Source organism: Lepus europaeus, chromosome 9 (genome assembly GCF_033115175.1).
Source record: "Lepus europaeus isolate LE1 chromosome 9, mLepTim1.pri, whole genome shotgun sequence".
NCBI lineage: Eukaryota > Metazoa > Chordata > Mammalia > Lagomorpha > Leporidae > Lepus > Lepus europaeus.
Genome location: NC_084835.1, coordinates 14,228,854 through 14,246,123, shown reverse-complemented (window position 1 = coordinate 14,246,123; position 17,270 = coordinate 14,228,854). Strand labels below are relative to the sequence as shown.

At 47.0% G+C, this 17,270-nt stretch overlaps 1 protein-coding gene across 2 annotated transcripts in view; it reads left to right on the top strand.

Annotated features, from left to right (window-relative positions):
• CHCHD6 (coiled-coil-helix-coiled-coil-helix domain containing 6) overlaps positions 1-17,270 on the top strand; it is a 248,095-nt gene that overhangs the window by 62,341 nt on the left and 168,484 nt on the right. The gene's annotated exons all lie outside the window — the stretch shown is intronic.

The following is a 17,270-nucleotide window of genomic DNA, read 5'->3' as shown; positions in this document are numbered from 1 at the left end:
ATGATTTAAGAAGAAAATCTTTTAGTCTGGCTATGTTATGAGTTTTTCACACTTTACCATGAATAGAAATGTCTTTCTATTACTAGTTTTCTTAGAATTTTCTTTTTTATCATAAAAATATGTTGGATTTTGTCAAATGTATTTTCTGTGCCAGTTGAGATGATCATCGGAGTTTTTTTTTTTGTTCTATTATTATGATATATTGGTTGATTTTCTCATGTTGAACCATGAGCCTTACATTATTAGGATAAACTCCACTTGGTCTTGATGTATAATCTTTATAATATGATGTTAGATTTTGTTTGCTTGTGTTTTTTAGAAAGATTTTATTTAATAAATACAAATTCCATAGGTATAGTTTAGGAATATAGTGGTTCTTCCCCCTCATACCTGCCCTCCCACCCCACTCCTGTTCCACTTCATACTCCGTCTCCCATCCCATTCTTCATTAAGATTCATTTTTAATTATCTTTATATTCTTGTATTTTTTTTTAATTTTTATTTTATTAGAGAGAAAGAGAGAGAGCAATCAGATGAGCTTCTATCTGATGGCTCACTCCCTATTGCCTACAGTGACCCCTGGCTAGGCCAAAGACAAAAGCTGAGAGCTGGGAATTCAGTCTAGATCCCCACATAGGCGGCAATCCAAGGATGGGAAGCCTTTTCCCTGCAAAGGGCCATTTGGATATTTCTGACATCATTCATGGGCCATAAGAAATTATCAACTTAAAAATTGGACTGCTACAGATTTATTGACTTTTGAGTCCTGCCTGTGGTTGCCTTTGCTGGGCCAGACCAAATGATTTCTTGGGCCTTATATGGCCTGCAGCTCAGATGTTTCCCATATGTGAGTCTTAAACCCTGACTTTGACCTCCTGGGATCTGCAATAGCAGGAAGCTGGAGTTAGGAACAGGAGTTGGGTACCAAGCCCAGACACTCCATTGTCGGTTGCAGGGATCTTAACCTCTAGGCCGAATGCCTGCTCCTGTTTCCTAGCATTTTGTTGAGGATTTTGTATCCATATTCATAAGGGTTATTGGTCTTGTAATTTTCTTGGGATGTCTTTATCTAGCTTTGGTGTCAGAGTAATGCTGGCTTCATAGCATGAGTTAGAAACATCATCCCTGGGGCCAGCATGTGGCATAGTGGGCACTGGCATCCCATATGGGCACCGGTTCGAGTCCCGGCTGCTCCGCTTCCATTCCAGCTCTCTGCTATGGCCTGGGATAGCAGTAGATGTTCCAAGTCCTTGGGCCCCTGCACCCACATGGGAGACCTGGAAGAAGCTCCTGGCTCCTGGTTTCATATCGTCCAGCTCCGGACGTTGTGGCCATTTTTGGAGTGAACCAGTTGATGGAAGACTTTGCTCTCTCTCTCTACTTGTGTCTCTCTGTAACTCTGCCTTTCAAGTAAATGAATAAATCTTAAAAAAAAAAAATCATACCCCACACCTTTAAATTTTTTGGAAGAGTTTGAGAATGGTTGATTTTAATTTTCTTTTAGACATTTGGTAGAATTCACTACTGAAGCCATTTAGTTCTGAGCTTCTCTTTTTTGGGAGGTTTTTTTGATTACTGATTTTAGTTTCTCTTTATTTGTATAGGTTTTTTTTTTAAATTTTCTATTTATTCCTGAGTCAGGTAATTTTTGCATTTCTAATAACTCACCCATTTAATTAAGCTTATCCCATTTTTTAAAAAAAGATTTATTTTATTTATTTGAAAGGCACAGTGACAGAGAGAGAAGGAGAGACAGATAAAGAGGTCTTCCATCCTTTGGTCTATTCCCTGAATGGTTGCAATGGCTGGCTGGGGCTGGGCTGGGCCGAAGCCAGGAACCAGGAACTTCATCCGGGTCTCCAGTTGGGTGCAGGGACCCAGGCATTTGGGCCACCCTCCATCTTCTGTTACCTTCACAGGCCATTAGCAGAGAGCTGGACTGGGAGTGGAGCAGCTGGTATGAGAACTGGTGCCCATATGGGATGCTGGTGCTAAGGTTGCGGTTTAGCCTACTATGCCACAGTACCAGCCCCAAACTTAGCTATTTTGTTGATATACAATTGTTTATAATATTCTAAAATACTTTATTTTTGTAGAATCACTAATAATGTTCCCACATTCATTTCTTATTTTAGTTATTTGTGTCTGCTCTTTATTTTCTTTGTCAGTCTAGGCAAGGATTTGTCAATTTTGCTGATATTTTCAAACTAGTAACTTTTTAAAAAGATTTATTTGAAAGACGGAGTTACAGAGAGGCAGAGAGAGAGAGAGAGAGAGATCTTCCATCCGCTGGTCTACTCCTCATTTGGCCACAGTGGCTAGAGCTGTGCCACTCTGAAGCCAGGAGCTTCTTCCAGGTCTCCTACTTGAGTGCAAGAGCCCAAGAGCTTGGGCCATCTTCTATTGCTTTCTCAGGCCTGCCACACCACAGTTCCCGCTCTGAAACAACAACTTTTGATTTCATTGATTATCTTTTATTTTTCTTCTATGCTTATTTCTACCCTGATCTTTATTATGGCCTTTCTTCTTCTAGCTTTGGGCTCAGTTTGCTCCTTTTCTAGTTCCTCAAGGTGTAAACTTAGGTTATTGATCTGAGATGTTTCTTTTTTCTGATTTAAGCATTTATGCTTCAAACACTACTTTGATCATTGATTTTCCTCCATCCAATAGATTTTGGTGTGTTGACTTTGTTTTCACCCATCTCAAACTATTTTCTGCTTTACCTCCTGTTTTCTTCTTTGATATGTTGGTTGTTTAATAGCGTGTACTTTAATTTTCATATATTTGAATTTTTGTTAAGACTTCAATCTTCTTAAATTTATTAGAACTTATTTTTTGGTCATCAAATGGTCTATGTGGAGTGGTCTACACTTATTTGATAAATCTAATTGGTCTTATAGTGTTATTCAAGTCTCCTCTTATTAATCTGTCTAATTTTTCTATCTGTTACTGAAAGTAGGGTATTGAAGTAGCCAACTGTCTTGTAGAACTGCCTGCTTCTCCCTTTTATTCTGGCAGTGTCTGCCTCTTACGCTTTGGGGCTCTGTTGTCTGGTACATGTATGTGAATACTTGCTGGATCTTTTCAATGTTTCTTTTGAGTAGTTTTTTCATAAACCCTATTTGTCACTCATATTGCCATTGCCACCGAGCTCTCTTTTGCTTGCTTTTTGCATGTAGCATATTTTGGTTTCAATCTATGTGTTTTTTGGATTTAAAATGATCTTGTGGCATACAGTTGGATTATGTTTTGCATTCATTTTTGTGGGCTTCTGCCTTTTAACTGGAGTGTTTATTCCATTTATTTAAATAATTACTGAGAAGGAGAGACTTTTCCCATTCTGCTATTTTTTTTTATTATTTCTTCTCATTTCTTACATTACAGCCTTCTTTTGTGTGTAGTTGATTTTTCTGTATGATGAGACAATTTGATTCCCTTCTCATTTCTTTTTAGGTATATTGTTTAGATAATTTCTTCTGTTTATAATGAGATTGTATTTAACATCCAAGATTAACAATTTCAGTTATCTAATTGAACTGACCAACTTATTCTTAAAAGTGTTAAAACTGCTGCTAATATATATACTTTCACGAATTTCCTTTTGTTACTTAGGTTTACCTTTGGCTCTTTAATATAAGACAGTTTTAAATTATTTTTGCTTAGTAGGTCAGATGTCTGGACTTTCCTGGAAATAACTTTTGTCAATTAAATTTGTTTCTTTGAATGGGTCAACCATACTTTCTTTTTTCTTTGTATGCCTCTTTTGCTTTTTGGTTTTATACTAGACATTTGAATAAGGTAATAGTAGTAATAGGCCTGCAATCACATGGAAATTTTTCACACTGAATTAGGATGACTAGAAGGCCAGGCTTAGTAAGGGCTATTGGACAGAGCTCATCACATGTCTTTAATGTGGCTTGGGCTTCTCTCAGCATGGTTGCTGGGAAGAAGATGTAGGAGAAGAGGGGCGGGGAGAGAAACAGACAGACAGACAGACAGAGACAGTCCAGGGAGGGAGCATCTTGAGGGGGATTTTTCTGGAGTGTGTACTTTCCAACAGAAGCAGTGGTAGCTACCTGACCCTCTAGGACCTAACCTTTTACATAGTGTCACTTCTGCCATGTTCTATTGGTCAAAGCGACATAAGTCCAGCCAAATGCAGAGGAAGGGGCATGCACCCCACTACTGGTGGAAGGAGTGTCAGTGAATTCGGCAGTTTTTTCTTCTGCATCTTTTCAGGCAGGAAAATGCCCCCAGGTGTTCCCCTGTCAACACTTCGCGCAATGGACCCCTGCCAAGATGGATGAGAAAGTGAGTACAGTAGTCCACAGGTGATGTGTTCTAAGACTGCCAGTGGATTTCTGGAACTGTGGATTGCACTGAGCCCTCCATACCAGGCCCTGTGAGACCCTCAGTCCATCTGATGATGGAGATGTCTACTGAGTGACTAATGGGAGTGTAGCCTATACAGCGTGGATATGCTGGACAAAGGGATGACTCACGTCCCAGTGGAGACGTTAGGAGGATAGCCTGAGGTTTTATCACACTACTCACAGTGGTGCACAATTGAAAATGTAATGTCTTCTTTACTTCTGGAGCCTTCCACTCATATTTTCAGACTACCTTTGATCACAGATAGCTGAAACTCCAAACTGTAGCTAAGCAAGGTGACAATAGCATTTGCGTGGTTAGTCTCAGTGGGAGTTGGTGGGTAAGTTCTGCTCACAGAAGTGGAGGAGTGTGGAGGCCTGTGGGAGGGTAGGAAGGTCTACAGAGGGGGTGCTCGCTGCTCCTGGGTGGGGGTCACAGGTCTGCCTGCCATTTGATTTTCTCTGTCACCATCTGGCAGGGAAGGTGGGTTCAGGCATCTCCTTACAGATCTGTGGGGCTGAAAGTCCCGGCTCCCCAGCCAGCCGTTGCTGTGGATGGGCCTGTAGTTTATTTTTTGTTTTTTTTTCTGTGGTGTTCCGCTGGGGTAGGGTAGTTACTTTTGAAAAGTTTTGCTGTTTAAAACGTGTCTGTCTTGCTAGGCTGCTTTTTCCCCAGTCCTTTGGCTTGAAAGAGCAGACATTTCTGCAGGGCCTTTTGAATCTGCTCCCATTGGCGTCCCCTCCAGCACTCCATCTGAGATATATGAGGCAAGAAAAAAACCAGTGGGACTCAGTGCCATGTCGCTCCAGGTCCCAAGGCCCCCAGCCGGACTGCCTGCTTCTTTCCTCTCTTTGGAACCTTCTTATGTTTGTTTTGAGTATGTAATGTCCAGAATTTTTTAGCCATATTCACAGAAGGAATTAAAAGAAGTGAATCTGCTCTGCAGTGCCTTATCTTTTGACATAAATTTTAAATATCTGTGACATGTCCCATCAGACTTCCCTCCATAAAGCAATCACACCAGTTTACATCCCTCTCAACAGTGAATGAGAGTGCCTGTGGCCAACCCTGTATCGTCGGCCTTTTTTATCTTGGCTGATCTGATAGGCAGAAGTTGGCGTCTCACATTATTAACTTTTATTTCTTTGGTTTCAAGTGGAGATTGAATGTTTTTCATGTGTTTCTTGGCGTGATGCTTTCCTCTCTTGTGAATTGCCTGTTCACGTCTTCCGAGGGAGGCGGGGGACAGAATTGAAAATTGAGAGAGGGACACTGCTGCTGTATTAGGTAAGGGTCCAGTCAGGGAATGGAAACCATGACAGTGATTGGCACACAGGGAATTTGATGTCATGAATCAATAGCTAGGTACAGGGTTGTTATCTAGGTCATTGAAAGGGTGAAAAGGGAACACTGGAGTCTTCGGGAGGGAACAGCCCCAAGCAAACAGCCATGCTGGTAGGCCTGGGAAATCCAAGGGAAGATGTTGCAGGTACAGAAACTCAGGAGATGAGCCAGAGGGCCCACGAGGAGCTCAGAGTTCTACTGGCTGGTGTGTGTGATGAGTGAGTTCTGCTAAACACTGGAGTCAGTTGCTGCCCCCAGGTAAAGGAGCGTTGCTGGTGTGATGTTCGTCAGAACAGGGAGGGCGAGCAAGCAGGAAGCAGGAGCAAGTCTTCCTCCTCTGTCCTTGCTGGTTCCCTCTAGTGTCGCCTGTTGTGGAAACTTCTTTGGGCCAAGCTGAAGGGGGGTTTGCCCAGTGTTACGGAACACTTCAGGGTGACCTGGGGTCCAGGGCACAGGGGCTACTGTGGTTCTCCCTGTAGGTGTTGCCTATGGTGAATGTGGAGTGGGAGACGTCATCTGCTGTGGCCTTGTTGTCTCGGGTCTCCTGTTCCTTTCACAGTTTGAACATCTAGTCACAGTGGATAGGACTTTAAGGTGAACATTTTTTCTTTTTTGAGGACAACATGACTCCCAAATTGCATCTTCCATGGCTTTTCCAGGCTTATCAGCAGGGAGCTGGATTGGAAGTGGAGCAGCTGGGACTCAAACTGGTGCCCATTGGGATGCTGATGTCTCAAGCGGTGGCTTTACCTGCTTTGCCACAATGCTGGCCCAGCATACTGTGTTTAAGATTTGTCTATACTGTAGCGTGTGAAATACTTCATTCCTTTTTATTGCCAAATAATATTCCATTATATGGGCAGAACACATTTTATATATTCATTAATCAGTCAGTGTGCCTTTGGGCTTTTTCTGCTTTTTAGCGATTCTGAGCAATGCTCGTATGAACATTTGTGTACAGGTTTCTCTGTGAATATGTTTTCATTTCTCTTGAGTGTAATACAGCTGGAAGTGGAGTTGCTGGATGAAGTGATAATTCCACGTTTAGCCTTCCCAGGAACGCCCAGACTGTTTTCCAGAGTGGCTGGCTGCGTGAACCATTGTACATCCCACCCCCGACGTGTGAAAGCCGCGCTTTCTTCACATCCTCACCAGCACGTGTCTTCTTGAGTACAGTCATCCTGGCGGGTGTGAAGTGGTATCTCATGGTTTTGATTTATATTTTCTTCCTGGCTAATGATGCTGAATATCTCTTCCTATGCTTACGGACTGCTTGTGTGTCTCTCTGGAGCAATGTCTGCTGGGGTCTTTTGCCCACTTTTAATTGGGTTACTTGTTTTACTTTTGAGATGTAGGAGTTCATTGAGTATTCTGGATAGGAATCCCTTAATGGGATATATGTTTTGCAAAAATTTTTTCATACTCCTTAGATGTATTTTTATGTACTCATTGGTGACTTTGAAGTACAAAAATGTTAAATTTTGGTAAAGTCTGATTTACTTATTTTTTTCTTTCTTGCTTATACTTTTGATGTCACTTCTGAGGGGATTTTGCCTTACCTGATGTCATAAAAGTTTACACCTGTGGTTTTTCTAAGAGTTTGATAGGTTTGGCTCTTATATTTCAGTATGTGTTCTCTTTACAGTTAATTTTTGTATATGACGTAACACAGAGGTCTAACTCTGTTCTTCACAGACTAAAGTCTGAAATATCCAGTTGTCCCAGCACCATTTGTTGAAAAGAATATTCTTTGAAAATAATTGTCTCTGGGCACATTTGTCAAATATAAAAATATTTAGTTTTTTGCTGAGCATCACAATAGATAAATACAAGCAGAAAACACTTCTGTATTTCTTATCTGCCTTACTAACATCATAAACTCTTTAGGGCAAGAAAAAGTCCTGTCTTATTTGTCTTTGTTTCTTTTTAACATCCAGCTCAGTATCTAATATATGTTGGATTTCTGAGTGAATTAGAGCAAGTAATAGAGAATGTGGGAGAATATTCCTTCTGATTGATTGTGTTCCGGATTTGGCCAATGAGCTCATCACTAATATTGTAGTAAGGAAACATATGGTGGTTAGGATTCGCCTTTGTAATTTTATTTTAATTTCTGATTATTTAAAAAATGAAGTCTCAGTATGGTGCTTGTATGTTTGAAACACTCTTTCTTTCTTTCTTTCTCTCTTTCTTTCTTTTTTTTAACTTATATACTTCAGAGGGAGAGTTACAAAGAGAGGGAGACAGAGAGAAAGGTCTTTCATCCACTAGTGCACTCCCCAGATGTCCACAATGAAACTGCAAGGGATGGCCTGCCCTACCAGCTTAGCCAGAGCACATACTACCTTCCTGTATGGAAGACTGCAGGCAGGTGATTGCCGGCGTGGCGTGCTAGCCCGGCTTGTGTGTGGGCAGAGGATCACTCACTGACTTCCTGTGGTCTTTCCTTCACGGTCACGGGGCAGCTGGCCCTCGTACCAGCATCTCGGGCTAGACAGGCAGCAACTTAGCCATGTCTCAATGGCTGCCACTGGGACCTGGTGACCAGTTGCTGGCCAAGGAGAGTGCAATTACCCTACTGCTCCAGGTCAGTCCCAGCTGTCCTCTGAGGCTGGCAGCAGGCCTGCCCTTCCTGAGTTCAGAGACTTCACCTCTCTTAAAACGAGGGCTCTGTTGGCATGAGGAGGGGTAGCAGGGTTGGGGGGACTGGCTGCTGGATGGCCAGTGGTTATTGTCTACCACAGGGTCATTACATTGAAGACAGGTCTCTGTGCACCACGAGGTCTACGGCTAGCACGGCCATTTCTAGCTCAAGAAGCCCTGAGGTGCAGTGGCAGTGAAGTGCCCGTCACCCGTTCTTACCTCCGGGTTCATGTGTTGGAGCCGGATGCCTGCTGTGTTTCCCTCAGAGCGCCTGCTTTGGGGAACACTCTGTTCCCACCTGCTTGGGAGAAGCCAGAAGGGCCTCTGCTAGCTTCCTGGCTCCTGCTTGGATTCATGGATCCATGGAGTCAGGTTGAGCAGTGGGGCCTGGCCAAGGGGTCGGCACCAGAGAAAGGGTAACCTGAGTCTACAGAAAGGTGCCGGTCCTGAGGAGACGCTGCTTGGCAGCTCTGCGGCCTGAGCCCGACGCCGGTGTTCCCGTGCACAGATCTGACTTCTAGGCCACGGCCCCGTCCGCAGTACATCCTTCTGCTTTCTGTCTCCTCCGCTGCTCCCTCAGCTCCTTTCTTGCACTGTGGATCTAGTCTCATGGAGCTGGGAGCCAGAGGCCCCAGGTCTTTTTCTTTTCAGGTAGCAAAGCATGTTGGGAAGCCCTGTTGTCCTCACCAGCACGGAAGGGGGGTGGCGCTGCTCAGAAGGTAGAGGCGAGGCGAGGGTGGAGGACTGTCGCAGGAGGAATGAGAAACAGCTGTAGAGAGCTCCCGTGGCTGAGCCGAGGCAGAGGAGTTTCAAGGAGGCAGGGGGCAGAGAAAGCTGGAATTTGGGGGTCACATTCGTTTGTGTGTTTAATGCTTCTGTGGCTTGCCTGGTGCTCACGAAGCAAGCGGCTCCCAGCAAGGCAGCGAACAACAAGCCGATGATTAATTGCCCTTTTTAAATTGTAATTATGTCACTCACCAGAACCCGCGAACATTAATTCTCGATTTACAGAGTGAGTAATTGAATAATGAAGGGGCTGCCTGTTTGTCGTGCTCTGTTCTTGCCCTTGTGTTTCTGCCATGCCTGGCCCTTCTGTCTGTCTCGGGCTTGGATGCTGCCCATTCTGGGTGAGTGTAGTGCCTGTTCCGGCCTTCTGAATGTGGGCTGTCTGGCGTTGCTGTTCATGGACGGTGAGTAGAGCCCAGGCTGATGTCATACGCTCTAGAGAAAGGGGGACCAGCCACTCGTGATCCCAGTCGGATGCTACCTTTTGTGAAGTTTTCTTGAGGCAACAAAACTCTTCTCTGGTTAACTCAAGCAAGAGCATGGCTTTACTGGAAGGATGTCGGGAAGCCCGCAGAGGCACCGGGAAAACTGAAGAAGCAGGCCCGGAAAGAAGAGACTGGAGCCAGGCTCCAGGGCAGGAGCGGCAGTAAGCAGTTAGTCCCCGCCCAGCAGCACCACTGGGAGAATTCGCTGCAGCGTCTCCGGTCTGTCGTTTCACATGGAACTGATTCAGGCTCCTGCCCGAGTCACACCCGTGGCAGTGGAAGGTGCAGCACTTGGATGATGTCTCTCACTGAGTGCCCAGGACAGGAGAGGGAACGGTACCCCCCACCCCTTCAGCCTGCTCCTTGGAGAAAGGGAAGTGGGTGCTGGGCAGCAGATCCCACACGGGCCCTCCCCAGGCCCCATCGGCAGCCTCTCGGTGTTCACCCTCCTCTCGTGTCACGTGGAAGAGAAGTGTCTGCCACTGTGGGGAGGGCATCCACAGGGAGAAAAGGTCAGCACTTTCTGAGCCCAAAGGCCTGGGCTGGGAAGGCTGTCCCCTGTCTTTTAAAAATTACAATATATGTGTAATGTACATATATTAATTTATACATATTATATATAATAATATGTAATTTACATTCTGTATGTGTATATGTAATATGTAGAAGTATAGATATACTTTTTTTTATTTTTTTAATTTTTTGACAGGCAGAGTGGATAGTGAGAGAGAGAGACAGAGAGAAAGGTCTTCCTTTTGCCGTTGGTTCACCCTCCAATGGCTGCCGCGGTAGGCGCGCTGTGGCCGGCGCACCGCGCTGTTCCGATGGCAGGAGCCAGGTGCTTCTCCTGGTCTCCCATGGGGTGCAGGGCCCAAGCACTTGGGCCATCCTCCACTGCACTCCCGGGCCACAGCAGAGAGCTGGCCTGGAAGAGGGGCAACCGGGACAGGATCGGTGCCCCGACCGGGACTAGAACCCGGTGTGCCGGCGCCGCAAGGCGGAGGATTAGCCTACTGAGCCGTGGCACCAGCCTAGATATACTTTTTTTTAACAGGCAGAGAGAGAGAGACAGAGAGAAAGGTCTTCCTTCCATTGGTTCACTCCCTAAATGACCGCTACGGCCAGTGTACTGTGCCGATCCGAAGCCAGGAGCCAGGTGCTTCCTCCTGGCCGCCCATGCGGGTGCAGGGCTCCAGGACCTGGTCCATTCTCCACTGCCCTCCCGGGCCACAGCAGAGAGCTGGACTGGAAGAGGGGCAACCTGGACAGAATCCGGCACCCCAACCGGGACTACAACCAGGGTACCGGTGCCTCAGGCGGAGGATTAATCTAGTGAGCCACGGCGCTGGCCAAGTATAGATATTTGTATATATAGTATCTAAAAATAAACACTTTTATAAATTTAGGTTAGCCGTTAAAGATTATTAAGCTTATTATACTCCCTTTTCTAATTTTTGTTGGGTTCATAACTTATTTTCTTGGAGCGCCTCTTAAGGTAATTCTTTGAGTGAAAATTTGGACATTGCAAACTTTATCCTTTCACATCTGAAAATATCTTTCACTTTTCAGCTAATTCATAAAACTTGTAGGGCAAAGTGATTTTAACTCAGTACTTTGAAAATATTTCTCCACTGTCTTCTGGTATCTGGCATTCCAATAAGGTCTTAAAGTTCTTTGTCCTTTCTATTAGTATTGGAATTTTCAAAACAAACCTTGTGTTACACAATGGGACGTCAAAAAGTTTGTGGAAATGAAATTTAAAAATAAGTTTATTTTGGTACAGAAATTTTTGAGATCCACATGAAGTTATTTCATGGTATACATTTTCCACTTTGAAGACTCCTCATGTTTCTTGCATTCACCTGTGCAGTCCCTGCTACAGTGTCCTACAAGCAGGTGCATCATGTTACTCATCTTTTAAAACGTAGTTGCGAGAACAGTGCTCAGTACAGTAAACCTCAGCAGGTGCTTGCCCTATTGAACTGAAATGTGGGAAACCGATACATATCAGGAGAGGCACATCAGTTGATACCTTTGGTCTTCTGGTCTTGCTTATTCTTTATATTGTTTCTGGCTGGAAACGTCCTGGTTATTTTTGGCTATAGGTAGGTGTACCTCTCCCTAAGGGCTGAGGGTTGCAGGGGTGGGGACTGTAGTTGTGTTCTGCAGATGTGTTCAGACTGCTTGCTGGACTGGCCACCCAGGGTCTCTCCACGGTCTGGCAGAGACATGCATGCGAGCTGCCACAGCCCTGGAGGAGCCCAGCGTGGTTCCCAGGTCCATCGTTTGTAAGGGGCGTTCCCTGCAGCGCACTGCTTACTCTGTTTGTGCTTTAGTTTCCTCCTGCACAGAGATTAGTCATTCTCATCCTGCTGGTATGGAAAGTTTTCAACAAGAAGGCATGTCAAGCTTTTGGTATGTAATTGGCATTTAGTGGATTTTGGTTCTTTTTCCTTTTATTTTAAAGTTTATTTCCTTATGTTCATCTACTTGATAGACAGACATACATACAGACAGACAGACACTCACACACACAGAATTGATTTTCCAGCTGGTTGTTCACTCCCCAAATGCCCACAACAGTCAGAGCTAGGCCAGGACAAACCCAGGAGATGGACACACTCCATCTGGGTCTGGAACAATGGTGGCAGGAGCCTAAGCGCTTGCTCCAACATCTGGAAGCTGGATTGGAAGCAGAGGACCCCAGCCAGGCACTCTGCTATGGGATGTGGCATCCCGAGTGGCAGCTTAACCTGCCGCCCTACAGTATACTGTTTTCTCTTTTGAGGTCACTTTTAGAAAGTTGAGAGTTTCTTTTGCTGGCTGAGTTAAGAGTTGGGCATCAGATTGGCCCAGCTTCTTAGAATGTTTGCTGGAGCAATATAACACAGAGGCCGAGGATAGTGGTTCATCCTTGAAGATCCTACTGATTTCTGGAATTCCAGGATTTTAGGATGTTGTTTTTGGCTTGGCTTTTCGGAAAGCAAAAAGTTCTTTTCCAGTCCGTCTCTAGAGTTCCTGTGCTGGTGTCATTTTATCATATAGACCAGGTAACGTGAGTCCCCGGAGGCACGTGATGATGCCTGGCATTCCACAGTGAGTGGTGATAACCAGGCCTGGTGTGCGTTAGACCCTGCCACTCCTCTCCTGATCTGCTGGACTGTTTTCTCCATTACCCAGCAAGAACATTCTTGAGGGAAGCCACGGTGGTTTAATTACCCTTTTTGATTGAGCCCTCCATTTATGTCAAGAGGAGAATTTTTGCTTTGAGCTGAGATAGTGTGTGCGTGTGTGGTTTTTGTGGTAGGTGTGGTTTCACGTGAGGTTGCAAGTGTGGCTTTCTCCTCACCTTCCTGGTTTCTGTCTGCAGGTGGCGCTCTCACTAGCCATGAAAATAAACACCCCTCCTCCCCTTGCCTGCCCCATTGCCTATCGCCTCCTCCCTCTCACTTCCTCAGAGTAGTTCTCTCACAGGTTTCTAACAGCGTGTTTTGTCATCTTGGGGAACTTGACGGGTAAGTTTGGTGATTTTTCTGAGGTTCTTTTTGGCTTGTGAGAATGAATCACAGTACCCTGACATGCTGTGGAGGGACAGTCTGTGTTGGATGGGCTCACAGGCTGTGTGGTGGCCTGGGTGCTCCCCAGGGAAGGCCTCTGTCACAGTTGTGCTCCTGGGGTTGGGCCTCTCTGTCTTGTCTGAATGAGGACCATGTTGGAATCCTTCTGAATCAGCTAGCCACGGAGGAGGTGCCACAGGTGGGGTTTCTGTGTGGGTCTCCAGCTCCTGAGCATGGACTTGGGAGCTGATTGACGTGGGCCTCCCTAAGCCTCTCTGGCTGTGGCAGAGTTTGTTTGCCTGCATCTCTGCTGACCCCTGCAGTGTGAGGAGTCAGGAGGAGGAGGTGCACCTGGTGTGACCACAGGGCCAGGTGCCCTTAGGGTGTCCCTCTCCCTGGAAAGCTCTGGGCCTTCCCAGTGAGTGACTCTTCTACCCCTGCCTTTCCCCAGCCCTCGCCCAAGTCTTAGCATTTCTCAGGGGCTTGGGAGGATGAACTAGCCCATCTCCTTAGACCTGGAGGCAGAAGAGTGAGGGTGCTTCGGTGTCTTGGCCTTGTACCTGGGGGTATGAGGCCTGTCAGGTTGCACCTCTGCGGGATACGCGGAGAGGAAGTTTCAGATAGAGGGCGTGTGGGAACGTGCCACGTGCTGTGTGACGGGAAAGCTCGTGCTCCCTGTCTCTGCCATGAACGCTAAGGAGACGTGGTGGTCGTGGTGGTGGTGGTGGAGGTGATAATGATGGTGGTGGTGGTGGTGATGATGGTGGTGATGGCAGTGGTGGTGGTGATGATGGTGGTGGTGGTGATGGTGGTGGTGGTGGTGGTGGTTGTGATGGTGGTGGTGGTGGTGATGGTGGTGATGATGGTGGTGGTGGTGGTGGTGATGGTGGTGGTGATGATGGTGGTGGTGGTGGAGGTGGTGATGGTGGTGGTGGTGGTGGTGGAGGTGGTGATGGTGGTGGTGGTGGAGGTGGTGATGATGGTGGTGGTGGTGATGGTGGTGGTGGTGGTGGTGGAGGTGGTGATGATGGTGGTGGTGGTGGTGGTGGTGATGGTGGTGGTGATAGTTGTGGTGGTGGTGGTGGTGGTGGTGATGGTGGTGATGATGGTGGTGGTGGTGGTTGTGGAGGGGATGGCTGGGAGGGGAAGATTGATGACATATCACAGGAATAAATGTACCTGCCCAAAAGGATAGGGCAGGCCGAGAAAGCAGAGCTCCTCTACTTGCACTGAATTTTCCAGGAAATTGATGTTTCCCTAAAATACTAAAAAAACTTTGCATCTCTGGTTTATTTATTTATTTATTTGAAAGTCAGAGTTATACAGAGAGAGAAAGAGAGGTAGAGGTAGAGAGAGAGAGAGAGAGAGAGAGAGGTCTTCCATCTGCTGGTTCACTCCCCAGTTGGCTGTAACGGCCAGAGCTGCATTGACCCATAGCCAGGAGCTTCTTCCGGTTCTCTCATGTGGGTGCTGTGGCCCAAGGACTTGGGCCATCTTCTACTGCTTTCCTAGGCCATAGCAGAGAGTTGGATCAGAAGTGGAGCAGCCGGGACTTGAACTGGTGTCCATGTGGGATGCTGGCACTGCAGGTGGCAGCTTTACCCACTGTGCCCCAACTTGTCTGTTTTTTTTTTTTTAAGATTTATTTATTTATTTGAAAGTCATAGTTACACAGAGAGGAGAGGCAGAGAGAGAAAGAGGTCTTCCATCCGATGGTTCACTCCCCAATTGGCTATAACTGCCAGAGCTGTGCTGATCTGAAGCCAGGAGCCAGGAGCTTCCTCTGGGTCTCCCATGTGGGTGCAGGGGCCCAAGGACTTGAGCCATCTTGTACTGCTTTCCCAGGCCATAGCAGAGAGCTGGATCGGAATGGAACAGCCTGGGTCTCAAACCAGCACCCATATGGCGCTTCAGGCTGTGGTGTTAACCCGCTGCGCCACAGCGCCAGTCCCTGTCTGTTTTAATCTGTTGTCCCCACTTACCTGTGGGTGGAAAATGTGGTGTACTGGGTGCAAGCTGAGACTTGGGGTCCACCATGTGACAGCTGGGAGTTTTTTGTTGCTTACCTCAGAACATTTTTGGTGTGTATGTGAGGAGGAGGATATATTTTTTAAATACAGAGATGATACCTGTTTTTAAAAGGCAGTACATGTGCATTAAAAACTTTAAGATCTCCAGAAGTGCTTAAAAATAAAAAGTGTGAATCTCTTCTCCCGCCGCCTCCCCCAGCACCGTGCCCGGGGTCTCTCTGGGAGATCGGATCAGCAGGAATCATTGTGGATTTCTTAGCATGTCTGCTGCCCTGAGGGTCCAGTCCTGAGCTCTGACACTCAGGCCACATTGCATCCCTCCGTCTTTGGTGCCTGGCTGGGCGTGGCTTCTCTGGGGAGGGCGGCTGCGTGGGAAGGAAGAGGGAAGAAAAGGACAGGCACCCCCCGCCAGCATGTGGTGCCCATCAGCTTTGTGAAGGCGGATGTTGGGAAGAGATGGGTAATCTTTTCCCAACTGTGCTTTTTTCCCTCTCAAGCTTTGTGCTGTGTGCGGCTAATGTGTATTTAATAAGCTTTCTCTCCCTTTAAAAAATTATCTATAATTTTTGCTTCACAGTTTGCAGCACAGAATTACAGTGGAGGGGCGGGGAGGGCGAAACCAGGAGGTGCTCTGGAAGTTCCGCCAGGAGCTGGACGCTGCGGAGTGGCTCGGAGCGGCGAGTTTCCCTTGCCTCACGTGCCAAGGTGTGTGCGGGGCGCTGGGCGGAGAGGCCCCGGCCTTGTCCCCAGAGACAGTGAAGTGCAACATCACAGGGCTGCTCCCCACAGCGGCTTTTATCCTCTGACCATTTATTTAGAGACAGAAGGGGACAGAGCCGAGCCTGTTGAGACCTCGCTGTTCTTCAAATGGTGCAAAGTGCCTCCAGCAAAGTCTGAGCTCTGCCGAGTGTACCTGGGCCTGTGTTGCCAGCCTGCACCCCGGGCTTTCAGGAGCGGCCTCAGCTGATCTGGGAGGGAAACTTGCCCTTTATGGTGGATGCCATTCTCTTGTCCCTGCTGTTCCCTCCTGTGTAGCAGGCTGCAGTCACAGGGTGTGAGTGTTCTCTGAGAGCGTCACACTCTATTACTGTTACGTCATTAATCCATTACACCCTGCTGCTCTCCTGGAGCTGCTCCTGAAGGGAGGCACTGAGCCTGAGCCACCTTCTTGTCCTGCTGGACTCACACAGTCAGGGAGGGCTCCTGATGGTCACAGATGCCAGCGGCCCAGTCACAGCAAGCAGACGGTTGTGGAGCACACACAGGAATTCAAGCGTAGCCTGCATTGTTCGTCACTCAGTATGGGCCCAGTGTGTGATTCAGCCAGACAGAAAAGATTAGCAGGCTCTGGACCTCCTGAGGAGTCATTCAGAGCCTTCAGTAGTTGCTCCCATTTCTGGGGATGCGCTACTGTCTGTCTTCCCTTGATTAACAGCGGAGGTTTCAGGCAGGAGCAGCTCAGATGGACCCTTCTCAAGGCTGTGGCTCCCCTAGAGCTGCTTGGCTGCCCCTTGAACACACTCTCCCAGCGCCTTGGGTGCTGCTTTCCTGCTTTGTTTACATTGCCGTGTCTTTCCTGTTACCTAGAGCAGGAAATCCTGGAAGCCAAGGTCTATGTGTAGTCATCTCTGGATCTCTAGGTTTTAAGCAAGAAGTTGATGGACACTGAAAAAGGAACAAACAAAGAAGGCCTTGAATGACTGAAGGCGTCTTGCCTCTAGCTGCAGTCAGTAGGTAGGTATGGGCGCAATGGGCTGTAAAGTGTGTGGACAGGACTGAGCTGCGTGGACAGCACGAGGGCAAGCCCCGGGGGCCAGGTTACATCACCCTGCCAGCAGAAGGTCTGGAGCTGCCTCGGCTCCCTGGCGTTTGTATTCCACTCCTTTGTCACAGTATCCACTTGTTTCTTAGTGTCCTGCCCCATGTTTATATATTCATTTTCAAAGCGCTCCTGCGATGGTGCCAACTTACTTGAGCAAACTGAAGCTAAGTGTGGAGAAATCACCGTCCAAATGTCTTTGTAGCAGGACCAGGGATGGGAGTTACCTTGTCCT